Here is a 24,259-nt window from a genome sequence, read left to right on the forward strand (position 1 = left end):
GAGAATCTAAGTGATAGAGTTATTATAAAGATTAATTGAAATAATTCATGGAAAGAGAAAAAAGAATGTCCCAAGTCCGGTGGCTCCAAGCCAAATGTATCATTCTATCCCCTGCCCGAACTGGGGAGTTTTCCTGGGTTACCCTCGCTCTGCAGAGGACGGCAGTCCCATCCGCCCAGTCACTCCACTCACTTCTGTTTCCTTGCTCTCCCTTCTTCCTCACCCCCACCCACTATTGATGACAATAGTAGCGACAGCGACACAACTGAACATAATGTCAAGCACTGTGCCAGCACAGGCTTTGGAGCTGGGCAGACCAGAAATCATTTAAACCCCAGCTTCATCACTTAGAAGTGGCATGACTTCCTGTGAGTCTGTTTCCTGTAAAATCAGAATAAAAATAGCACCTACCTCATAAGGTGTCATAACGATTAAATTTGTCATTGATATAAACGTGCTTAGCCCAGGACCTGGCACACGAGTGCTTAAAAATGGTAGTTATTAGCATTATTTTCTCCAGTCCTCACAAGAACCCTATAGAGTAATGATTGTTATTCTCATTTTAAGGACGAGGAAATTGAGGAGGCCAGGAAGTGACGTGACTTGCTGAAAATCCTTGTAGCCTATAAGAGACACAGCGGGGATTTTCAAACCCAGTGTGTCTAGTTCTGAAACCCAAGTCCGGGATCAGTTACACAATTTGTAGAATCAGGTACAAAATGAAAAGGCGGGGGGCCCTTGTTCAAAAATGACCAAGAATTTCAGGACACAAGAGCAGAGCATCGAACCCAGTGGGGGGCCCCTCCCAGTCATGCCCATGAGGCTGGCCCTGCTCTAGCCTCCCAATCGGCCCAGTCCTGTTGATTCGAGCTTTGCTGGATTCCGTCCCTTCCTTTTACTCCCTCTGCCCTGGTTCCAGCAGCTCACACCTTCCTGCTGCATCAGCCTCTTACCTGGTTTTTCTGGCCTCAGCCTTGTCCCTGCCAACCCATCAACCACTGACCATCAAAATTATCTTCCCAGAGAACAGCTCTAATGATACCCTTCTCTTTAGATATTCTCTAATCACTACCCTTTGCTTAACAAAATAAAATCCAAGTCCCTTAGAGTGGCATTCAAGGTCCTTGACAGTATGACCTTTGTCACATGTCTCCCCTGTACATTTTTCAGACCTGTCACACCAGATTATTCCCACTTGCCTCCTTGGGAACTTTTGCTGGGCTCTTTCCTCTCCGCTGACAACACCCCACAATCATCTTTGCCTATTACGATCGCACAGTCTTTGAAGGACCAGCTCAAATGCTATCTCCATCACAGAATCTTACCTGACTTTCCCAAGGGGAATCCATTTCTCCCTCCCCTGGGCTTTCTTGGGATAGTTTTATGCCAGTGATCACTGTATACCTTGTATCAGGGTTAATATGTGTCCAGGCCTTGGGAATTAAGCTGATTCAAAAAACAACCTGGGCCTTTCCGGCTGGGTGAATTCAGCAAGTTGCTCCATGGCTCTGGGTGGGAATAGTAAGGATTCAATAAGATAATACAGGTCGACTATTGTCTGTACCTAAGGGACACACCACAAAAGTCGTTATTGGTCCCTTGTCCTTACTAAGAACCATTTCTCATTCATCTCCCTCAATGCCCGACACAAGGCCTCACCCATTGTAGCCAAGTGAATTATTTTGCCCAATTAATTAACCTACCCCTAAGTTTCCCAGCCCTACTTGTACTTCCCCTTAACATTTTAAATGCTCACACCAGCCAAAACCTACGCAGGCTGCCTGTTCTAAATAAAATCTTTATCTACCTACGTTCATTAATAATTATGTTTTGTTTTTAACATAGGGACTGGTTTATATTAGCATCCACAGGCCCTGAGAACATTTTTTAATAGCCAGGAGTCATGAGCTGGGACAATTCTGCCTTCAGCAGGCCAAATTTAAAAAAGAATTATTCCCACAAAAGTTTCTGGATCTCTTCTCCACCTAAGTTATACTGGCTCTTAACGTTTGGAGGCAGAAAAGCTTTGGTTTGAGTCAACTGGGCAGCTTAACTAATACAAATGAAGAAGGCTTTATTTCCTGGGTTAATGGTATCAGCCCCTCCCAGGGATGCAAGGATGCCAGTGGGGGAGGGAATTTCCCCGAAGGCAAAACCACAGGGTGCTATTTTGAAGGAACCTTCTAGAGGGGGATTCTGGTCTTGAGGTTGCTGGAGGTTTACGCTTCTTCTGAGAGATGATCTAACATGAGAGAGTGCCAGGTGTCTGCGGCCAAGCTTCGGCCACAGTGCCATCCCCACCCAGGACCAGGAACACGATGCTGGTGGTTAGGCAGTTGTAGAGAAGCCCTGTGATCTGCAACTATGGGGGCGGAGGCAAGAGGGGGAAAGGGGACCCTGGTAGTGCTCTGAGGTCCACCGCTTGCGGCCAGAGGTTGCCTGACAGGCACAGCAGAGACGTTTCAGTGCCAGAACTTCCAGATCGTCTAATGCATTGGGATTTTACCAACCCATACTAAACCTGCCCGTTTCCCCCTGGTAACTTACGGGCCTGACCTATGATGAGATCGGGTGTCCTCTAATAAAATGTCACCTGATGATTCATGAGGATAAATAATGATGTGTGGTTTTTGATATTCAGAGATGCTTGTCCTTTCGTCAAACAGGAAGACAGCTTTGCTTTTCTACTGGCCCAGGCCCATGGGTTTCTAAGCCCTTTTGTATCCTGGAACATTTTGTGTGAGAACTTGGCAGCAGAAGGCCTGGCCTCAGTGAGTGAACCTGGGAGCCCATGTGTACAGACTTCCCAAAATAGAGACACAAAGAGAGCAGAGGCCTCCTGGGCTTGGCCGGCTTTCTAAGGCAACAGAGGTGTTTGTGGTCAGTTTGAAAGAGCATCTGAACACCCCTAGACCCTACAGTATTAATTTCCTGGGGCTGCTGTAACAAAGTCCCCATGCTGGCGGCTTTAAACCAGCAGAAATTTATCCTCTCGAAGTTCTGCAGATGAGAAGTCCAAAGTCAGGGGGCGGGCAGGGCCGTGCCCACTCTGAATGCTGGAAGGGAGAATGGGTTCCAGGCCTTTCTCGTAGCTTCTGGTGTGGTCAGCAATCCTCGGCTTCCCTTGGCTGGTAGATGCATCATTCCAATCTCTGCCTCTGTCTTGACACGGTGTTCTCCCTGAGGGTCTTCAAATCCTCTTCCCTCTATATGTGTCTGCGTCTCTTCTTTTCTTATATGGATACCAGTCACGTTGCATTAGGAGCCCACCCTACTTTAGTATGACTTCATCTTAACTAACTACATCTGCAATAAGCCAATTTCCAAGTAAGGTCAAAAGGGAGCAGGACCTTGTGGGGCCCTCCTGGGTACAAATCCTTTCTGTGTTCTCTGTTTCTTGTTTGTAAGGAAATAGGCTTCATTCAGCCGCCTTGACCTTCCCTGAGTTCCAAAGGGCACATTCAAACAATTGCTAATCAGGGAAGGGAGGGGATGCAGAAACAAGGGAGGAGCAGTCAAGAAACAATAGTGCAGGGACTTCCCTGGTGGCGCAGTGGTTAAGAATCCGCCTGCCAGTGCAGGGCACGTGGGTTCGAGTCCTAGTCCGGAAAGATCCCACATGCCACAGAGCAACTAAGCCCATGCACCACAACTAGTGAGCCTGCGTTCTACAGCCCGTGAGCCACAACTACTGAGCCCGTGCGCCACAGCTACTGAAGTCCGCGCACCTAGAGCCCGTGCTCCGCAACAAGAGAAGCCACCGCAATGAGAAGCCCGCCCACCGCAACTAAAGAAATCCCGTGCGCAGCAATGAAGACCCACCACAGCCAAAAATTAATTAATTAATTAATTTAAAAGAACAAAAAAGAAACAATAGCGCAGCCTTGGGGCAGGGTCCTGGTTCCTCCTCAAGAAACATACATAACAGTATCTTTGAGCTCTTCTGCAGGAACTAAGGCCCCACCCAGGTGAAGGATGGTGACTTCAGGCTGAGGGTAAGGTTCCTGGAGCACTGTCCTGCTACCTCACCACCAACCAATCAGAACAAAGTCACACACCCTGCAGCCCTCACTCCAAATTTTGCCTGTCAAAACTTTTCCCCAAAAACCATTGGAGAGTTTGGGGTTTTTGAGCACAAGCCACCTCTTCTCCTTGCTGGGCCCTGAAATAAACCGTTCTCTGCTCCAAACTCCGACGTTTCTGTTTATTCGGCCTACCCCTGCGTCAAGCACACACACTTGTGTTCGGTAACAAAAGCCCCGCCCTCATATTTCATCTAATCCTGATCCCCTCCCAAACACCTCATCCCCAAACACCATCACACTGGGGGGGGGGGGGGGGCGGGCGTGGTTAGGGCTTCAACATATGAGTTTTCAGGGGACACAAACCTCCAGCCCATAACAGACGTCAACATATCTTTTGGGGATGCCCTGGGTACCCACCCACCTGAGCAGCTACAAGGATCAGCAGGGACAGTGGTTCGAGGTCTCTGAGCTAAATCCTCCAGTGGGAGGGGAGTCACAACCCCTAACATAGTGTAACAGGGAAGAGCTAAATCGGACTCCATGCTGGATCTCTTTCTTTGACTTTAACCTTTGCTTTTTGTTGCTTTTGTGATTATAATGATACATGACCTGACTCAGGGAACCCTGCCCCTCTGCCTGAATGTTAAACCAAAGTGCCTTTGTTCAGGGAAACATCCTGACCCTGTCCACCTGTGGATAGCTGCAAGAAGGAAGAAATTAACACACCCCCTCCCCAGGAGATGTTTTGCAAGACTGATGGCCCTTTTTACTTTACTTCCTCCCCACCTCTCCCTCTCTATTCTGCCTTTTTACTTTATTTCTCTCTCTGATTCTATAAAAGAAACTGGCATCCAGACCCTGATAAGATGGTTATTTTGAGACATTAGTCTGTCATCTTCTCAGTCTGCCGGCTTTCCGAATAAAGTCATATTCCTTTCCTCAACACCTCGTCTCTGATTTACCGGCCTGCCATGCGGTGAGCAGAACGAGCTTGGACTCCGTAACAATAGGAGTTGGCCTCCTCAGATCAGTCCTTTAATGATCCAGCCATTCGATACTGAAATCTGCATGGGGTGCACCCCAGCCTTTGGGAGGAGCAGGGCTTAATCCAGGAAGGTCATCTCCCTGCTTCTCTTAGGAAACAGCACCAGCTAAAGCAGAGGGATCTGTCTCAGGGGAATGCCGGCGCAGGCAGTGCTCCCGGAAGCTGGTACAGTCTCCTCGATTGGAAACCACCCTTGGGGGCACAGCCTGGCCAGACTAACTGATTTCCCTCCTCAGAGGCCCCGTCACAGACCAGTGCCCTGTCCGCACTGTCCACACGAGCACTGCCTGTTGAGGGGATGCTCCACAACTATCCACGTCATACTGACAGTCCCTGCCCACGGCCGCCACCCCGGAGATCACGGGACGGGGCTGAAGGCCTTCCCGAAGGATGGGCTCTCTTGGCTGGGTCTGCTTTCCAGCCCTCCCTTCTGCCCTCCCTCCCCCAGACCCCAGGTATTTAAGTAGGCGCGTCTTTGTTTGGAAACACTGTGCTCGCCCCTATTAATAATACATCGAGAGGCGCCCGTCTCCAAGGAACTCCAGATGATTCGCAGGCACTATCTAACGAGCCCTCACCCTAAGCCCTGCTCCAGCAAAACCATCAGGGGAGCAGCGGCTGATTCAGGGCTGCGAAGGGATGGAGACCTCCCTGGAGCGCTCCGCGAGAGCAGAAGGCACAATACTTACTCAGGAGGTGGGGTGACACGACTTCCAGGGAAGAGACTATTGTAAAACTCGCCCCTTGCTCCCCCCAAACTGGGAAACTGGGTCGAAAGAACGTTTTACAAAACCCCAGAAGGGCATTCCTTTACTACCTGTACAGGTAAGCCACCACGCCGAGGACGCTGCCATACGCCCGTCAGGGCCCTCAGGATGAATACCCTTGTCGCACACTCACTCTCTGCTCTCCCATCACTGGGTCCCCACCCACCCCTATTACCACCTACCGAAAGTGGGAGGGGGAACTGGAGGGGAGCAGTCAGTGTGACCCATTGGGGGCGCCCGTCTTCCCCTGAATTCTCCCCACCTTCCCACCTCACATACTGCCATGTCTAAAGTACACACAACAGCCAGAGTGCTCGAGACCCATGAGGTTAGGCCCCCCCGCCTCCCCCCAGAGAACCGAACGGGCCTCGCACACATGCTGGCATCCTGCACGTCCAGTTAACTGATTTACCCTCGGCACCTGGCTCAGTGCCTGGTTCCCACCTTGAAAGTATTCAATGAATATTTGGGGATATATAATGGGAACACTAATTCCTTTATCCTCTCAAAAATCCTCAGTGGAAGATGGGGCTGGAATTTTTATCTGCACTTTACATATTACCAAAATGAGGCTGAATTGACTGGGGGATTTGCCTGGGGTCCGACAGCTCCCAGGTAGCAAAACCCTGAATGGAACCCAGATCTTCATGCTTCAGGAAGCAACCTTCGCCATCATACCATGTTCCAGCCCACCTGCCCCTCTTGGAGAGTTCAGAGTCCTCACTTTACCAAAACCTTTACAGAATTAAAACTATATATCATCTGTGAGGAAACAGACTGCTGACACAGTGTGAAATAAAAGCACAAATGAGAGAGAGGAACATTTTCCCCCAGGAGACTATTTGGAAAATCAGAACCATTTCTATCATCCTACATTTGCGGAGAGTAGCGTAGGGTCAGGTTGGTGAACAGAAGTCCAAAGGCAGAGTCAGCAATTGCCTTCCCAAAGCTCATTCCAGAACTGACAAGTGTTGATGTTAAGGTTTTACTTAAGTAGAAGTCAAAGAAAAGTTACAAGAATTCTTCCACAGCACACAGCAGTTACAAATGTGCAGTGTACTTTCACATGCATTATTTCATGGGACCACAGAAAGACTCTGCATGATGAATACTGTCATCCCTATTTTTATAGTTGAGAAAACCGATGCTCAAAGATTCCTTGCCTAGAGACGCAGAGCTGGCAAATTTCAATCACACTCCAGCCCAGGTGCTCGGCCTCTAAGTTGGTGCTCTTTCCAAGTGTATCACAGCCACCCCTTAAATCCTTCTGTTACAATTGCAGAAGTATCGCCTTGAGTATTTGTTGATGACCTATCTGCATCGGTTCCTGCTGTGTCAGACGTCATTGCTGTTCATCGACACAGCTCTCCTCTCTGTCCAGGCCTGCAGGTGGACTGCACTTTCCTGCCCCCTTGAAGACAGACATCTAGTTGGCTTGCTTTCCCCAGTGAAAAGTGGGCAGGAGTGGTGCCTGGCGTTTCCAGGTGGACACATGTATATGCTGGCGCCGGTCTCTCCAGCTCTCCCCCGCACCACACTCACAGCGAAAGCTCGTGCCGAGACTGAGCCTCCATCAGCCTGGGCCTGGGAATGACCCCCCTGAGCAGGGCCTTCCTGTTGGATCTGCATCAAATTTGAGCAAGAAATGTCTCTATTGTTTCAAATCACTAAGATGGGGGGTTTGTTTACTACTGCAGCATAACACGTTCTGTCCTAACTGACACGCTACCCAGAATTTCCTTTGGAGAATCTGCCCAGCATCCGGGAGTCTTGGGTAGGACTGAATCTACCCCCAGATCTAAGGAATAGACTCCGATTGGCATCTAGCAATCCCTAAAATATTATCCCTTGTGCCACAGTGCTTGGTTTAAGTATGGATGATAACCTGGGCCCATGCCAATCAACTCTTAGTATTTATTTAGAGCAGTTCAGGGACGAACCAACCCGTGTGAAAGTAAATCCTGTTCAACGACTATGGAAGCAGTGCTCTCTCTCCCTCGACGACAGCAAGCCCCTAATGCTTTGGATGACCGGCCTGCCAATGAAGGAGCCCTGCGTGAGGGCAAAGGTGAACCAAGGGCAAACGCAAAACCTGCAGATTGTAGACAGAAAGAGCAGAAGCCCAGCCGGCGCTGGACCTTTCAGAGATGAGCCAGGAAGTCCCCTATTTGCTAAGCCAGTCCAAGGTGAGCTTTTTGACTTGAAATTTAAAAATAACCGTAGCAGACAGTTTCAAACAACTCCCTCCTCAGAATAATAACCCACGGATATAATGATGTGTAGATATTAGAGGTGTTTCTACAATCAGCCCTGCATCTTTTGGGGGCTTAAGTTTTGACTTTTGTGAGGTTGTAGATATTCCTTAGAAAGGCAACAGAAGTGAGTTTTAGAGTCAGAAAGGATTTTAAAGAACATCTGGTCTAACGGCTCATTTTATAGATGAAGGGCTGAGGCACAGAAGGTGCAGTCACACTTCCCTGGACATCCTGCGCCACCGGCTCCCACTGACCTCTGACCCCACGGGTGGTAAATGGTGCATCTCAGGTCATTCTGGGGAGTAAAAGCAGGTAACGTGCGTACAGCTCCCAGCATCGGGCCTGGCACAGTGTGGATAATCAACAATGGCTGACTGCTTTTTATCAGTGACTCACATTTTAGTATCGAGGGGGGTATAAATAACTGACAGTCCCCTATCAGTTATTAATAGTATAGAGAGACCTCGCCCAGAGCCCGGAAGGAGCCAGGCCCTTGAGCTTGACCCAGTAAGCAGCCACGGCCATCTGCAGAGAGGTGGGTTGACCCTGAGTCCCCGCCTGGAACTTGGGGTCATTCAGGGGCATGAGTCAAGCACCCCGGGTGTCAGAGTTCCTTCTCACGAGGATCTGGCACTCGAAACTGTGTCCTAAGGTGACAGAAGGTGACCAGGCGTTCCGGAAGAAGCCGAGAAGCCGTGTTGCTGAAACTTTGAGAAACATGGGGCACTTGCTGCTCAGAATAGGCAGTCCCTTCACAGAGAAGTGCTGAGCACAGACACCCAGGGGCCCAGCCCCCAGGAGACAAGGCAGAGCAGGCCCAGAGTAGGGCCAGCCTTGTCAGTAGCGCCTGCGGGACACTCCTGAGCGCTCTTGGAAACACCTGGTAGAGATTCCGCAGGGCCTGGAGGTCCTGGTGAGCCTGCAGGACAAGGGCCCATGATGGGGGAGTAGCTGCAGCAAGTCCCAAGGGCCTCACATCTACCAGGGGCTGCAGAAGCTCATGGAGACATGGGCCCCAGCATGCAAGGCCCAGCCCTGACTTAATAAACAGCAACAGGAGTGGAGCTTCTATCTCCCGGGAGCAGGCAGCTCAGAAGGAGGAGAAAGACTCCGTCCTAGCGAAGCCCAGGCCTCCGAAAGCAACTGTGATCATTTCCTGTCTTATTAAAATCCAGCCCTGCAGAAGGCTTTTGTTCTTGGGTCCTGGTGTTCTCAGGTCTTGGATTAAATGAGCTAACTAACGTAAGCCACCCCTTCCCTGTTCCTGGCACAAAATGAGCATGAAATAAATGGCAAATAAATGGCAAATTCCCTGCTTCTCTTCAAAGTGTGAATCTCATCTGAAGATTAGCGGGACCACATACACTCAAAGGGTCATCCGAAGAGCAGAGGCTCTTAGGTGCATTCAGGGGTTGGAGATGGACCCTCTCCCTGTTAGCTGTGTATCTTTCATTCTCTGTATTTATAAGCTGGACATACTGTAACCCCTAGGCGACCGTACCCTTCTCACTGCGAGGATTAAATGAGATGGAGAAAAGGGAAAGGGTTTTATCAGACACAGAAGGGCTGAAAGGCCTTCACCTTTCCTATCAGCCCAGTGCGTCTCTGAGGTTGGCGCACAGAAGCTGGCAAAGCTCCTTCCCTGGTCCCGTCCTCTCTCTAACAAACACATTTTTTTAAGGAACAAATTCATGGGACTTACCTGATCGCCACTTTGCTCGCGCAAATCATTTTTCCAATCTAAATTCAGTAGCAGCTGCGGCAACTGTAAAATGACTTCCTCTTCTCAATACTTTGCTTCAGTGACAGGAAGAAAATGAGACAAACTGTAAGGGTGTGCTCCACACTTCACTCCATATTATATAAAACCCCGATACAATAATCCTTCGCAATTGTTTCCACAGTCAGATGGGCCAGAGGGCGGGGGGAGGGAGGAGAGCAGCAAAGCTGGGAAGCCCGTGATCGAGGGGCAGCAGCTCGAGAGGCAGTGCCCAGGAAGGGGCGGAGGAAGACTGGCCTAGGTCATAGGTCGCAGGTCAGGGTGGCCATCGCCTGCACCCCTTCCACAGCCACGTATTCTCACCCGCTGTCCACATCCTCTCTCTTCCCTTTCAGCTCTGCAAGTCCACGCTTAGGAAGGTTCCAACAGAAGTCTGGGGTCTCAGCATGGAGTCACCATCCTCCACCTGGGTGAGGGCCTTCGTGCCTGCGGAACAACACAAAGACACACGTCAGATTATTATGTACATCCCTGAGGAGGAGCTAGGACTCTGTTTTCTCGCCGAACGGTTGTTCCTTGACTGTTTTTCCTTTGTTTCTACATTCCCTCACATCCCTAATTAGTAAGGGCTTGAATCGGCTCTTTGGACCTCTGGGAAGTCCTGAGAGACTAAGTACTGTTTCTACAAACTAGAGTGTGCGTTGAGGGGAGGGACACGCGTGGAGGGGCTTTTGTACCCGGGAAGGCCCCCTTTTTCTGTGATACTCCTCCATGTTGAAGGGAACAGGGGGTGGGACAAGAAAGGGAATGAAGTTTTGGGTAGAGAGATTAATCACAAACTCAGCAGAGGAACTTGGTTTTAGGGGGACTCCCGTTTCACCGCCAGCTTCAGGAGAGAAGGGCTGTTGGGTGCACGGGAACTCCCTGACATTCTTTTGACAACTTCCTATAAATTGATCTTTATTTCAAAATAAAAAGGTTAAAGTAAAAGGCACCAGGTTTTTCTCTCTGTTGTTAGAGCATCGTATCCTCCTTCTCCTGTAAGCCTTCTAACGCTTGTTCATTCTTCAGAATCAGCTCAAAGCACACACTCGATAAATGTTTGTTAACTGAGTGAACGAATGGTCCCTGTTATTTCTGTGATAAAGAAAGAGGCCGTGGAATCAATAAACCAACAAAATTTAGCAGTTAACAGCATGCACTTGAAGTCAGGCTACCTGATAGAAATTCCAGTTCTATGGGCTCCTCTAGCTGGGTGACTTTCTGAGTTTAGTTTCCCCAGCCCCAGTAGGAATAGTACTGACACCATAGGCTTGTTGGAAGGATGAAATGAATGCACTGTGATACAGTAGGAAATAGACATTTCATCTTCTCCCAGGCTCCTGACACAGAGCTTCTAAAGCCTTTGGAATTTCCTGAGTGATAGGAGCTTTTCTGGTTATTCCTAATAAACCCCTTTCAACCATACCTGAGTTTATGCTAATGAGGTGGCATTTGGTGGGCCCCTAGATAGCTCCGGGGATGGAGGCTGATGGCCAGAGGATTGGAACTCTCAGCCCTACCCCCAACCTCCGGGGAAGTAAGGAAGGTTAGAGGTTGACTTCAGTCACCAACGGACAGTGATTTGGCCAATCAAGCCTGCATAACAAAAACCCCTAAATGATGGGTTCTGAGAGTCTCCAGGTTGGTGATCACATGAAAGTGCTGGGAGGATGCCGTGAACCCATCCCCTGCCTTACGCATCTCTTCCATTGGCTGCTCCTGAGTTGTGGGTTTTATACTAAACTGGTAACAGTACTTAACTTTTCCTGAGTTCTGTGAGCCATTCTAGCGAAGTATGGAACCTGAGAAGGGGCGGGGGGGGGGGGAGGCGGTAGGAACTGTGATTTATAGCCGGTTGTTCAGAAGTATAGGTCGTAACCTGGGCCTTGCAGGTGGAGGGAGTGAGGCAGCCAGTCTTGGGGGGTTGAACCCTTAACCTGCGGTGTCTTCACTAACCCCAGGTGGTTACTGTTAGAACTGAATCGAACTGTAAGATACCCAGCTGGTATCTAGAGAGTTGGAGGGTTGGTTGGTGTGAGAAAAAAAATCCCATACCTTTGGTGTCAGAAGTGTTGGGAGTGGAAACAGATGAACTTAAAGTGCTTAAAATAGTGCTTGCACATGTAGTAAGGTCTCAACTCGGTTACTATAATTTTTTTTTTCTTTTGGCTGATCTGGGCAGCATGCAGGATCTCAGTTCCCCAACCAGGGATTGAACCCAGGCCCCCTGCAGTGGAAGCACGCAGTCTTAACCAGTGGACCGCCGGGGAAGTCCTTTGGTTACTATTATTAACTGTATGTTGCCTTTTCTGACCTGTCTCCATCCTTATTCCCATCCCTACCCCCCTCATGAAAACTCCAAACATCCTGTGCTACCCCCGAACCCAGCATCATCTTATCCCGTGTCCCATTTACCTACTGCTGTGCAACAAACCGCCCCAAGACCAGTGGCTGAAAGTAATGACACCATTTTTTTTTGCTCATGAATCTGCGTTTGGACAGGCTCGGTGAGGACGGCTTTTCTCTGCTTTTGCCGGCATCAGCTGGGGTGGCTTGGAGGCTGGGGACTGGGATCTTAAGCCATATTCACTCACATGCCCTGTGCTAGACACAGGCAACAACTGGGACCGTCACTGGGGCTCTCGATCAGAACACAGGCCTGTGGCCTCTACAGGCGCCTTGGGCTTCCTTATGGGGGCTGAATTCCAGGGACAAGTGTTCCAACAGGAAAAGAGCCAGGTGGGAACCATATCACCTTGAATGACCTAACCTTGGAAGCCACACAGTGTTACTTCCTCCAGTCTATTCATTGAGGCCATCACAAAGGTCCTCCAAGCTCAAGATCAGAGGAAATAGACTCCCCTTTTGAGGAGGCAGTGGCAGGTTCTGAAAACGCATGTAGGACCAGAAATAATACTGTATTAGCCATGTCTTTTATTTTCTGTATTCTGATGCTTTGATATCTGGGGCCTTGCTGACCTTGGAGAGACTGCCCTCCCAGGGTTAACCAATTCCTAGAGATAATCAACAACTTACCCGCAAGTGCACTTTTCAAACACACACCAGCCAATCCACAGCCCATACCCAACCATCCCCCTTATCAGCTCTCACACTCTGGGCCACTGTGTACCTGCCCTAATCACCCCAGGGCCTGGTACCAGACCATGAGGGCAGCCCCTATGCCCCAGCGTCTGATGAAATCATTCAAACTAGCCACTCATAAGCCTGTCTTTCCTGCCTCACGGTTCCTTCCCACAGAAACCACTAGAAAGGCTCGGACCCACATTTTCTCTCTCCCTCTGCCATCTTGATGACACTGGTGCTTTCCCATGTGGCCCCTCGGGGCAGGGCTCGCACCCTCCTCTTGGAATCTGTGAGTATAACAAACTCTCTTTTCAGTGGTAACTATCCCCTGATCTCTTAGCTATGCCTCAGATTTTCTATTAATATACCATATTTTAGAACAAATACTGTGGCCATTTGGGGGAAATACAATCTTCCACACTCTGTATTATAGTTGATTATGTACTTGCCTTTCTCCTCACCTTGACTTTGTTCACACAGAAAACAGACCTTTCTTTTATCTCCTTATCCCCTGCGCCCAGTACATAGGAAGTACCCGTTAAATGTTTGTTGACTGACTAGCTGACTGAATTTTTGATAGCCACATACCACCTTTGTCCTCCTTATTTAGTGTCCAAAGAGAAAGGATTCTGCAAATTCCTTGACACACCCTCTGCCACAGTGGTTGCTTGCTCAGGCTGTTCTCTGTCTGCTCCGCCATGCTGAAGCACACGCACCCCAAAATCACAGCTCCTGTCACCTCTGCTTCGTGAGGTTTCCCGGGATAGAACAAGCCTCCTCTGAGTCCCAGGGGCTGGACATGTGAAGGCAGGGTGGGAACCCCTGAGGTGAGTCTCATCACCAGAAGCCTGCACTGGCAGTCAGAACACGGGGAGAAGCTGGTCTCTGAATCACCTGCAATTGTGCATGCACACAGCTGGAGTACCCCTCATCCCGGCAGCTCAGTCACGCTTTGTGAAACGAACTTAGGGAAATTTCTCCAGTGCTAAAATCTCCAGGTAGTCCCCACAGCAAGGGAGTCATGCCCCCCAACTGTCCCCATCCCAGAAAAGTGGACAAACCCGCAAGACTCTGCATAGACCCCCAGGACAGCACCTGGATTCGCTCTGGCAGAGGGGGCAACAAGCAGGAGAAAGGCGAGGGGATGCTCCTCCATCCTTTGGGTTTTTGGTCCATTCTCCCACTCCTCCTGTGAGGGCAAAGGCTTCGCAAAAGCGCCAATACATTCCTCCTCAGGCCCAAACGGTGCATGTGGGGAAGAGAGCACCTTAGAGTAGTTTATAGCAAGGCGGGGAGGTCAGGAAAGACGCCCCGCACCTCCTCCGCCTGAGTGTCAAATGCTGGAATCCATTTGACAATCAACAAAATCTCTGGGCTTCCCTGGTGGCGCAGTGGTTGCGAGTCCGCCTGCCGATGCAGGGGATGCGGGTTCGTGCCCCGGTCCGGGAAGATCCCACATGCCGCAGAGCGGCTGGGCCCGTGAACCATGGCCGCTGAGCCTGCGCGTCTGGAGCCTGTGCTCCGCAACGGGAGAGGCCACAACAGTGAGAGGGCCGCCGCAAAAAAAAAAAAAAAAAAAATCTCGTTTTATTCCCTAACAGAGATGAGATTTAAAATGCAAATACTCCTGAGAGAAACAACAAATTGGCTTAAGGTCAGTCAGTGCTTAATCGGACAAATAGCCCTGCTTTGCGAGCAGATTGATTGAGGGGCCGGAGGGGAAGCAGAGAGGAAACCCAGGGGCAGGTAAGGAGGGCAGAAGAGTGACTCTCTGCTTCCTTCCCGAGGAGGCTTCCTTCCTTCTGCCAAGACCTTGTCTAACCATCTTATTCAGAGCTTTCAGTAGCTGTCAGAAAAGCCATTCCAGCTCACACCCACTACAGCCCTCAGATCCCATTCTCCAGGTCAGCCAACTCACCTGAGGCGTCTGAGTCCTTCCCTTGCTCAAAGTTCTCTGCAGAAAAATGTTTTTCTCATGCATAGAGGGTACGACTTTTCTCAGCCAAATTTCAATTTTTTTTTTTTTAAAGAAGAGGTTGGGGGTAGGAGTTTATTAATTAATTTATTTATTTTTGCTGTGTTGCATCTTCATTTCTGTGCGAGGGCTTTCTCTAGTTGTGGCAAGCGGGGGCCACTCTTCATCGCGGTGCGTGGGCCTCTCACTATCGCGGCCTCTGTTGTTGTGGAGCACAGGCTCCAGACGTGCAGGCTCAGTAGTTGTGGCTCACGGGCCTAGTTGCTCCGCGGCATGTGGGATCCTCCCAGACCAGGGCTCAAACCCGTGTCGCCTGCATTAGCAGGCAGATTCTCAACCACTGCGCCACCAGGGAAGCCCCCAAATTTCAATTTTTAAATGTGATATCATTCACAATACCCCAAAAGTGAAAACCACCCAAGTGTCCATTAACCAATGAACGGATAAACAAAATGTGGTATAAACATACAATGGAATATGATTCAGCCTTGAAAAGGAATGAAGTTCTGATCCATGTCACGTTATGGATGAACTTCTAGGAAATTATAGTAAGTAAAATAAGCCAGACACAAAAGAACCAAAATTATATGATTTTACTTATATGAGGTGCCTGAAGCAGGCTAATGTATAGAAACATTCCACTCTAGAGAGTACAATGTGGTTGCCAGGGTTTGGGGGGAGGGAGGAATGGGGAGTCATCGTTTAATGGGTACAGACTCTCTGGGATGATGTAAAAGTTCTGGAAATGGATAGTGGTGCTGGTTGTACAACCATGTGGATATACTTAATACCCCCAAATTGTATACCTGAATGCGGCTAAAATTTAAATTTTATGCTGTGTATATTTTACCAAAAAAAAAATTTAGGGCTTCTCTGGTGGCGCAGTGGTTGAGAGTCCGCCTGCCTATGCAGGGGACACGGGTTCGTGCCCCGGTCCGGAAAGGTCCCACATGCTGCGGAGTGGCTGGGCCCATGAGCCATGACCACTGAGCCTGCGCGTCCGGAGCCTGTGCTCCGCAACGGGAGAAGCCACAGCTGGGAGAGGCCCGCGTACCGCAAAAAAAAAAAAAAAAATTTAAGCAGTTACCGCTCTCCCAGGCTATCACTTGTCTTTTCCCCTGTGCTCTGTCATTGGCTGATTGAGCACCACCAAGCTGGGAAGAGCCGTGTCCAGGATCAAGGAGAGTCCGGCGAGGTGAAACTTCTGACCACGGAGAGGCCAGTTCTTATGCCAAAAACGAAGGCTGGTCTGTTTCCACACTATCCCAGAAACACACCTTGCGCAGCCTCCCCTCTGTTACATCAACACTTCCATAACCACCTTTTACCCACAAGCTCAAGTTCTAACTCCTTAGGCCAGAGTTCGGTACCCTCCCATCTGGCTCCAGCCCAACCTTCCAACTTCCCCCTCACTACCAACCTCCACAAACTGCTCCGACCGTCTGGCCTATGCCCCATTCTCCAAACACACCTTACAATTATGCCACTGCATCTCCTGCCCACGTTTCAATGTCCATCCTGAGCCCCAGCTCCTCAGGGGTCCCTCCTCAGCCGTTCCCTTCCACGGAGACACAAGCCCTTCCTGAACTCGGGGCTCATGGCATCCGTCCCTTTATTGCTCGGTTATACAACAGAGGCACTGGTGGTGGTAATTAGATTCTGAAGATTCAGGCTCTAAGGAACTTTAGGAGATGATTTCGTTTGACTCCTTTAATACATAGCGAGGACACAAAGCCTGAGCAATGACTTGCCCGGGGCCTCGGCACGCCTTAGTGGCAGAGGAGGGAAGAGAATCCCTGTCCTGATATCTACTCCATCCTCTCCTTCATAGCACCACGTGGCCTCTTGGAACTATTTTAAATGTGTTAACCTCACTGTTGTCCCCAACAGAGCTTCGAAACTACGTCAGGGCAGGCAAGGATCACACTCCTTGTCATTTGTGTCCTCACAACACCCAGCACTACGAGGAATGCAGGATCTTAGTTCCCCGACCAGGGATTGAACCCGTGCCCCCTGCAGTGGAAATGTGGAGTCTTAACCACTGGACCGCCAGAGAAGTCCCGAGCACGGTCTTAATAATAAGTCCATGTTGAAACCATAAAGGTGTTACTAGGTCATCCCCTTAACCGCTCTGGCCTAAAATTTCTTTTAACGGTTTCTTAAGAATAAGATCTTTTTCTGCTCTTCCAGTTTGGAATATCTTCCTTATGAGTTTTCTAAGAGTGAGTTAGGCAAACCAAAACAAAAGCAGGTGGATAATAACTGAAGAAACAGCCAACTTTTGCAACCTCAGAAGCACATTCAGTTTACGTCTTAGCCTGAACTGTGGACCCACCATAAGTCGAACCAGACATACTTGCTCTCATTTTATCTCCACTTCGCAGGCAGAGAGCAGCCCTGGGTTGGTTCACTTTGTCTATTTCCTAGACCATTACTCCATCGCTCTTGCTGTCTCGGCTGTGTGGGCATTCTCTCAGGTGGAACATACAGAGGGTGCTTCTCCCTCCACACAGCTCTTAGAAAGAAAAAAGGAAAAGAACAAGGAAACACAGCTTCTCCTCACTCGTGATAGAGACAGAACCCTCCTGGCGGGCCCGGTATCATCTGCTTAGGGGGTGAGTTTGCAGATGTCTCATTACCTAAGGCAAAGCCTGGATCTCCTCCAGCAAGCGAGCTCCCCTTCCTGGGAGCCTGTTCCCTCCTCCAGCCTAATGGAAGCCATCAGAGCAGGATGTGGCTTTTGGCATCACAGACCACAGAACCCAAAGGTACTGGCTGCAGGGAGGGGGCCCATCAGCACGGGGGTTAGATGGTGAGGGGGAGAGAAAGGAAACCTGGGGGAAAGTTCTGAACGCTGAGTAACTTTGGAGAGGAGAGATGAGGGAGAGAGACCCAGATCCATAATTACAGAAGTCTCGTGCAAAATTTAATTAAAACTTGGGCGGAAACAAACACCAGAAACAAGTGTCATTCATCACCTTAAAACACCAACGAAAGTAAACGCTGCCACAAACTCAGGCAAAGAAAGGGAGCAGGCAGGAAGGAGGGGCGATCACTCTAGATATCAAGCAACTCGAATTACCCTGAAGGCCCCACCAGACACGTGCATTAATCACCGTTATCCCGGCTGCACACCCGTACGGCGCGCTCCAAATGACTTCAGCCCACGGAGCACGCTGGACTGGGCTGGACCGGGCTGGAGGGAGGGGCAGGGAGGCAGGCCCAGGGGAGCCCAACTGGAGGCGGCCATGTGGCACCCCCGGCTCTCCCCAGCCAGGCAGGAGGAGAAGCAGGAGAATTAGATTCGGGCAGGTGAGGGCAACGCCCAGCTCTCCAGCCAAGTTCCTTCCTGCTGTTGCTTTTTTCCTGCATAACAGGCTTCAGGGTGATTCTCAAGGATTGGGCGAGCAGGTCCAACTGCTAAACCCTTGCTGTTGCTGGGTTTCTCCTGTCCTGAAATTCAGAGCGGAGCGCGAAAGAGAGCAGGAGGGAATGGGATGGTCGGGGTGGGGGGGGCGGGGGGTGGACGTTGCAGTGGGGTGGGGAGGGGACAAAGTGAGCCTTTGACTTTGTTTCCTGTGCGGCCCGGGCTCTGTCCACCCACACGTGAGTCCCCAGGGCTGCTCACAAGCTGAGCCTCTTCACAAAGAGGGACTGGAAAGCAGCTCAGCCTTCCCGGCTGGGAGCTATTTGCACTTGATGAGAAATTTCAAGTGGGAACCATCTGAGTCTGTGCCTATGTGAACGAGAGTGCATTCGGAGGGAACAAATGATTTACTAGCGGGTCCTCCACAAAGTCTCCTTCCAAAAGGGAAGGAGCTTCTCCTCACCCCACCTCCACTCCCTTATCATTAAAACCTTGAACGGGTAGAGTCCATTTGGTCTCTCAAGCCAGCCTGCAAGGGAGTCACAGCTAATCAGGCGACCAGCTCAGGTCCTCCAGGCTTTCTCTGAGTACAGAATATGTATAAACTGGCCAAGTGGACTGCAGACCACTTTGATGTTAAACAGAGGGAAAACTCCAAAACAGCTAAAAACGGTATTCCTGTTGAACTCCTCGTGTCCTCTCTACAGAGCAAACTGAAAACTCACACAGCCGAATAACGAACGATTACCATTTCAGACACTTAGACCCAAGTGTTTCCTGGAAGAGAGAATGGCCAGTCTCGCCCTCTGCGTTACTTGCTCTGATTAGAGGAGACTGCCTTTTGAGCAGCTGCCGGGGCCGGATGCCGTAAGATCGCAGCATACGCCACCTCACTTAATCCTGGCAGAACCTCTGCGAGGTCCATATTTTCATCCCATTTTGAAGATGGAGCAACGGAGCCGTTAAGGAACACGCCTCATATATCTTGGCCTATACTGGGGTTTCACACTCTGGTCTCTAGGGTTCCAGAGACCTCCCTGGAAGACAAAGCTTGAGTTGTTTCCCATTCTCATGAATGAACTCCCCTTACTTGGGAACGAGGTGCTTTAGGTGGTTGACATAAGTAAACTTTTCGGATATCCAAGACCTATCCCTTTAAAGCCAAATCTTTTTAAATGTTTAATCTGTTTGAAATAGAATTTTTCTCAAATATTATTGTACACTCCCATGGCTTACAAAAGAGATAATTCCTAGGAAATGTCCAGAGGAATGATTCCTGGGCAGGTAGGAATTCCAGCCTTTAGGTCCTCAGAGATGCCAAGGAAGGGCTATCTCTTGTGAGCCAAGAGGATGATTCCTGATCAGGTGGGGAAGAGGGGTGTGACCTGGGTACGGCCTCGCCCCCGAGGAGTAAAAGAGACAACCAGGAAGATTTTCTGAAATGGAGTCAGAAAACCAGCTATGGATCAAGAAGTAAGAACCTTGTAAGAAGATTCTGGCATCCGTACTGTCCCGTTCCTTCCTGCTAATAAATGGTAAAATAACCTCCAAAACAAAACAAAAATTTTTTTTAAAAATTAAAATGTGGGGCTTCCCTGGTGGCGCAGTGGTTGAGAGTCCGCCTGCCGATGCAGGGGACACGGGTTCGTGCCCCGGTCCGGGAAGATCCCACATGCCACGGAGCGGCTGGGCCCGTGAGCCATGGCCGCTGAGCCTGCGCGTCCGGAGCCTGTGCTGCGCAACGCGAGAGGCCGCAATGGTGAGAGGCCCGCATACCGCAAAAAAAAAAAAAAAATTAAAATGTGTATGAGCCAAAATGTTAACAGTGGTGATAGCTGGGTGATGTTATGAACCTCATCCTTCTTCCTTTTTGCTCCAAGCCTCCATTTTAACTTAGATCAGAGAGGTGGATTGAGTACTCAGCTTTCAGGCAAACCTTGTACCCAAAGAGCATGTGGAAGGGAAGACAACATCCGACTCCCAAGCAATGTCACTGGGATCATGGATGTTATTTTGTTGTGTTCATACGCTGTGTCCATAAACCCAGACCATGGGGAGATTTTGGAGTCAAGAGGAACCTACTTGGAATCCGAGCTCTGCCACTTAACTAGCAGAGTCACCCAAGACACTTCACTTAATCTCCCAGCCTCAGATTCTCCGTCTGTAACGTGGGACAAACGTTACCTACTTCATGGGATGGTCATGAGATTCAATATTTCATGGAGAGCACTTTTCATTCAGGGAATGAATACACTAAAGGAACGGATGTATTCATGAGAGCAACGTATTTTGCCTACGTTTACAAAGAGGACACCTTCACCTGCTACCCTCTCACATTGTCAAGCTAGACTTCATTGAACCATAAAATTCACGGTGAGTGAATCTACTCCGGACACCACTGTAAAGACTAGTAGCAATTACCGAAGTGCCAAGAGAAACTGTAAGTGTCCCTGTGAGGCTGGTGCCGCAGCGTGAGGCCATATTAGGATAAAGCTACCAGGCAGAGAATCAATGTGAGTTAAGCATCCAGTTAAATGTATGCCCTGAATGCTTTCACAGGTCTTAGCTCACTCCATTAACAGAATAGCCTCATAAGGTTGGTATTATTATCCCCATTTTACAGAAAGTTTCAACAGCGTCCCACGGTCACAGAACTAATAAGTGGCATAGCCGAGATTCATACCCAGATCTCACTGACACCGAAATTCCTTCTTTATACGTTGTTTCATGTTGTTATCTATTTTCGTAATCAGCTTAGTTACGAGATTTGTGTTAATAGTACCCAGAGCATTATTTAAGGCTAGACAATTCCAAGGAAGTTTTTCAACGGTTTATGACCCATGGATGAGTGATTCTGAATATTACTGGTGAAATGCAATTTCTTCCTCCATCTGTCTTCCTCTTTCTGGTTGTGTCTCTGTCCCTCTCCCTTCCCCCCGCCACTTGACAGTATTCCCATCAATATAAAGATAAGATTATAAATCTAAGATATTAGTTCAAACTTGTTTTTTCAATTTAATGTATGAGAAAGAGAGAGAGTGTGTGAGAGAATGAGAGTGACAGAGAGATTATAAAGACATATCCTTTAACTTCTGTTTACCCTTGGAATTTATACCAAAAACCATTTACCCTAAGGCTAAGGTCATACGTGCAACACTTCTGCTGGTACTTTAGCCAGTTTCCCAATCAGTGTGTTGAAAGCCTGGGTCACAGTGGGGATGGTGATACCCTCAGACCTCAGGGCAGCCAGGCGGAGCCACAGTGCCAGAGTCCCGGGATGTGTCACCTCCAGCCAAGAGCAGCCTTTACCGATGGTTCCCTTTCTGATTGAGTCCCTCCAAACGAGAAAGGTTAGGAAGCTCTGCATGTCTTACGTGAGGAGCCACACATCAGGCAGAAAAATCATTTGATAGAGGAATCTGAAACACTCCCCCGAAACCTAAGGTGTCCAAAGAGGTCACTGATACTCAATCCTCTTCTGGGAAAAATACAGGATAGAGAAAGAGTCCAAAATCTAGACCTGGAATGTCACCAAACTCACTGTGTGTCCATTCCCTCTCCGAGTTGGACCTGACACTTTCCAACATCCTCCGTCATCCTAATTTCCTGCTGAAAACATCCATTCATGGTGAAGGGGCAGCTCAAGGGGAAAACACAGAGTCAGCTGTTTTCTCTTCGTCTTTAAGTAACTTAGTGGGAAACCGGCCATCTTAATGAAACCACAGTTTGACTGAAAGGTGCCACCATGAGTGATTGGTGTTGATTCGACCTACGTCTCAGCCTGCCCCACACATATTTTGTTCTCAAATACCCACCGGACACAGTGTGTCTGACATCGCTCTGGCTAATGCAGGTCTCCTGGAAGCTGCGGCATCTTATCTCCTTCCACACAGAGCCTCGGGCCTTTCCAGGGAAGGGCTGCTACAGTGGGGAATGAGAGCAAGATATGACTTGCTATTTTATCTTCAAACCGTAAACACCACTTCCGTGAACAACCATTTCTACAGCAAGCAGCTTACCTCACTCTCTGGACCTCAGTTTCCTCTTGGGTAAAACAGGAACAACACCCATCTCAGAGGGCAGTTGTGTCAATTAAACGAGGAAACCTCTGGGTCATGTTTGACACTGAATAACAGGTCGGTGGGCTCCTCCCCTTTCTGGCCTTGGCCAGAGTCTTCTCCACAGATGCTATGGCGTGAGGAGTCCCATGATGCCGCAAGTCATGCAGCCAAAGGATCCTGGACAAGAAAGGGTCCAGCCAAGGTCACAAGCATTTCCGGGAACGGGACCGGAAGCAGAGGTAAGACATTTCAGTGAGAGAGGAGTCAAGCTACACACTGAGCTACTAAGCCTCCAGCTCTTAGGCAGTGGGGACTCAGGAACGCTAGTCTAACAGCCTTGACATATATATTTTTTAATTCCACAAATTCAAATGAGATCGACGGTATTTGAACTCTCCCCACACATGCCAGGGAATAATTCACTTCAGGTTGGACATGTGTCCCTATGACTCCAGGATAGGCAACAAAGCAAAGCAGAGATCAGAAGTGAATTTGGGTTATGGCTAATACAGAATACCCACTGAAACACTGCAAAACGGACTGACGTGCGCTGTTTTAGCTCTGTACATATGTGCTTGAATCTTCCTAAGACACTAAAACTAATGTTTAAATGACATATGTGTCAAAAAACACAAAGACGGGGCTTCCCTGGTGGCGCAGTGGTTGAGAGTCCGCCTGCCGATGCAGGGGACACGGGTTCGTGCCCCGGTCCGGGAAGATCCCACATGCCGTGGAGCAGCTGGGCCCGTGAGCCATGGCTGCTGAGACTGTGCGTCCAGAACCTGTGCTCCGCCACAGGAGAGGCCACATCAGTGAGAGGCCCGGGTACGGCACAAAAAAAAAAAAAAAAAAAAAAAAAAAAGAAACACAAAGACGCTCATTCTCTTTGATCTAGTCTCTCTCTGAGAATTTGTCATGAGGCAAATTCAGTGGCTCAAGCTAGAAACCTGAACATCACTTGGTGAGAACACTGCTGCAGGCAAGAAATGGGGACACAGTGAACCTCGGTCCAGCCGTTCATGGTGTTTTTTGAAATCCATATTATAACGTGAGAAATGCCATATAACATTAACTGAAAAGGGGACCAAATGTTAAATATAAATCTGGTTACAACTCTTTTTAAAATAAGCACACGTAAATTAAAAATATTAGAAGGGGGGGCTTCCCTGGTAGTGCAGTGGTTAAGAATCCGCCTGCCAATGCAGGGGACATGGGTTCGAGCCCTGGTCCAGGAAGATCCCACATGCCACAGAGCAACTAACCACCACAACTACTCAGCCTGCGCTCTAGAGCCCACGAGCCACAACTACTGAGACCGCATGCCACAAATACTGAAGCCTGCACGCCATAACTACTGAAGCCTGTGCGCCTAGAACCTGTGCTCTGCAACAAGAGAAGCCACGGCAATGAGAAGTCCGCGCACCGCTACAAAGTGTAGCTCCCGCTCGCCACAACTAGAGAAAGCCCGCGCACAACAATGAAGACCCAACGCAGCCAATAAATAAATAAATAAATAAAATCTATTTAGGACTTCCCTGGTGGCGCAGTGGTTAAGAATCTGCCTGCCAACTCAGGGGCCACGGGTTCGAGCCCGGGTCCAGGAAGATCCCACACGCCGCGGAGCAACTAAGCCCATGCGCCACAACCACTGAGCCCACGTACCACAACTAATGAAGCCCGCGTGCCTAGAGCCTGTGCTCTGCAACAAGAGAAGCCACTGCAGTGAGAAGCCCATGCACCACAACGAAGAGTAGCTCCCACTCGCCGCAACTAGAGAAAGCCCACACACAGCAATGAAGACCCAACGCAGCCAAAAACAGTAAATAAATAAAATTTTTAAAATAAATAAATCTATTTAAAAAAAAAATATATATATATACACATATATTAGAAGGGGGGAATTTCCTGGTGGTCCAGT

This window comes from Stenella coeruleoalba, assembly GCF_951394435.1.
Source record: "Stenella coeruleoalba genome assembly, chromosome: 10".
In the NCBI taxonomy this organism is placed as follows: domain Eukaryota; kingdom Metazoa; phylum Chordata; class Mammalia; order Artiodactyla; family Delphinidae; genus Stenella; species Stenella coeruleoalba.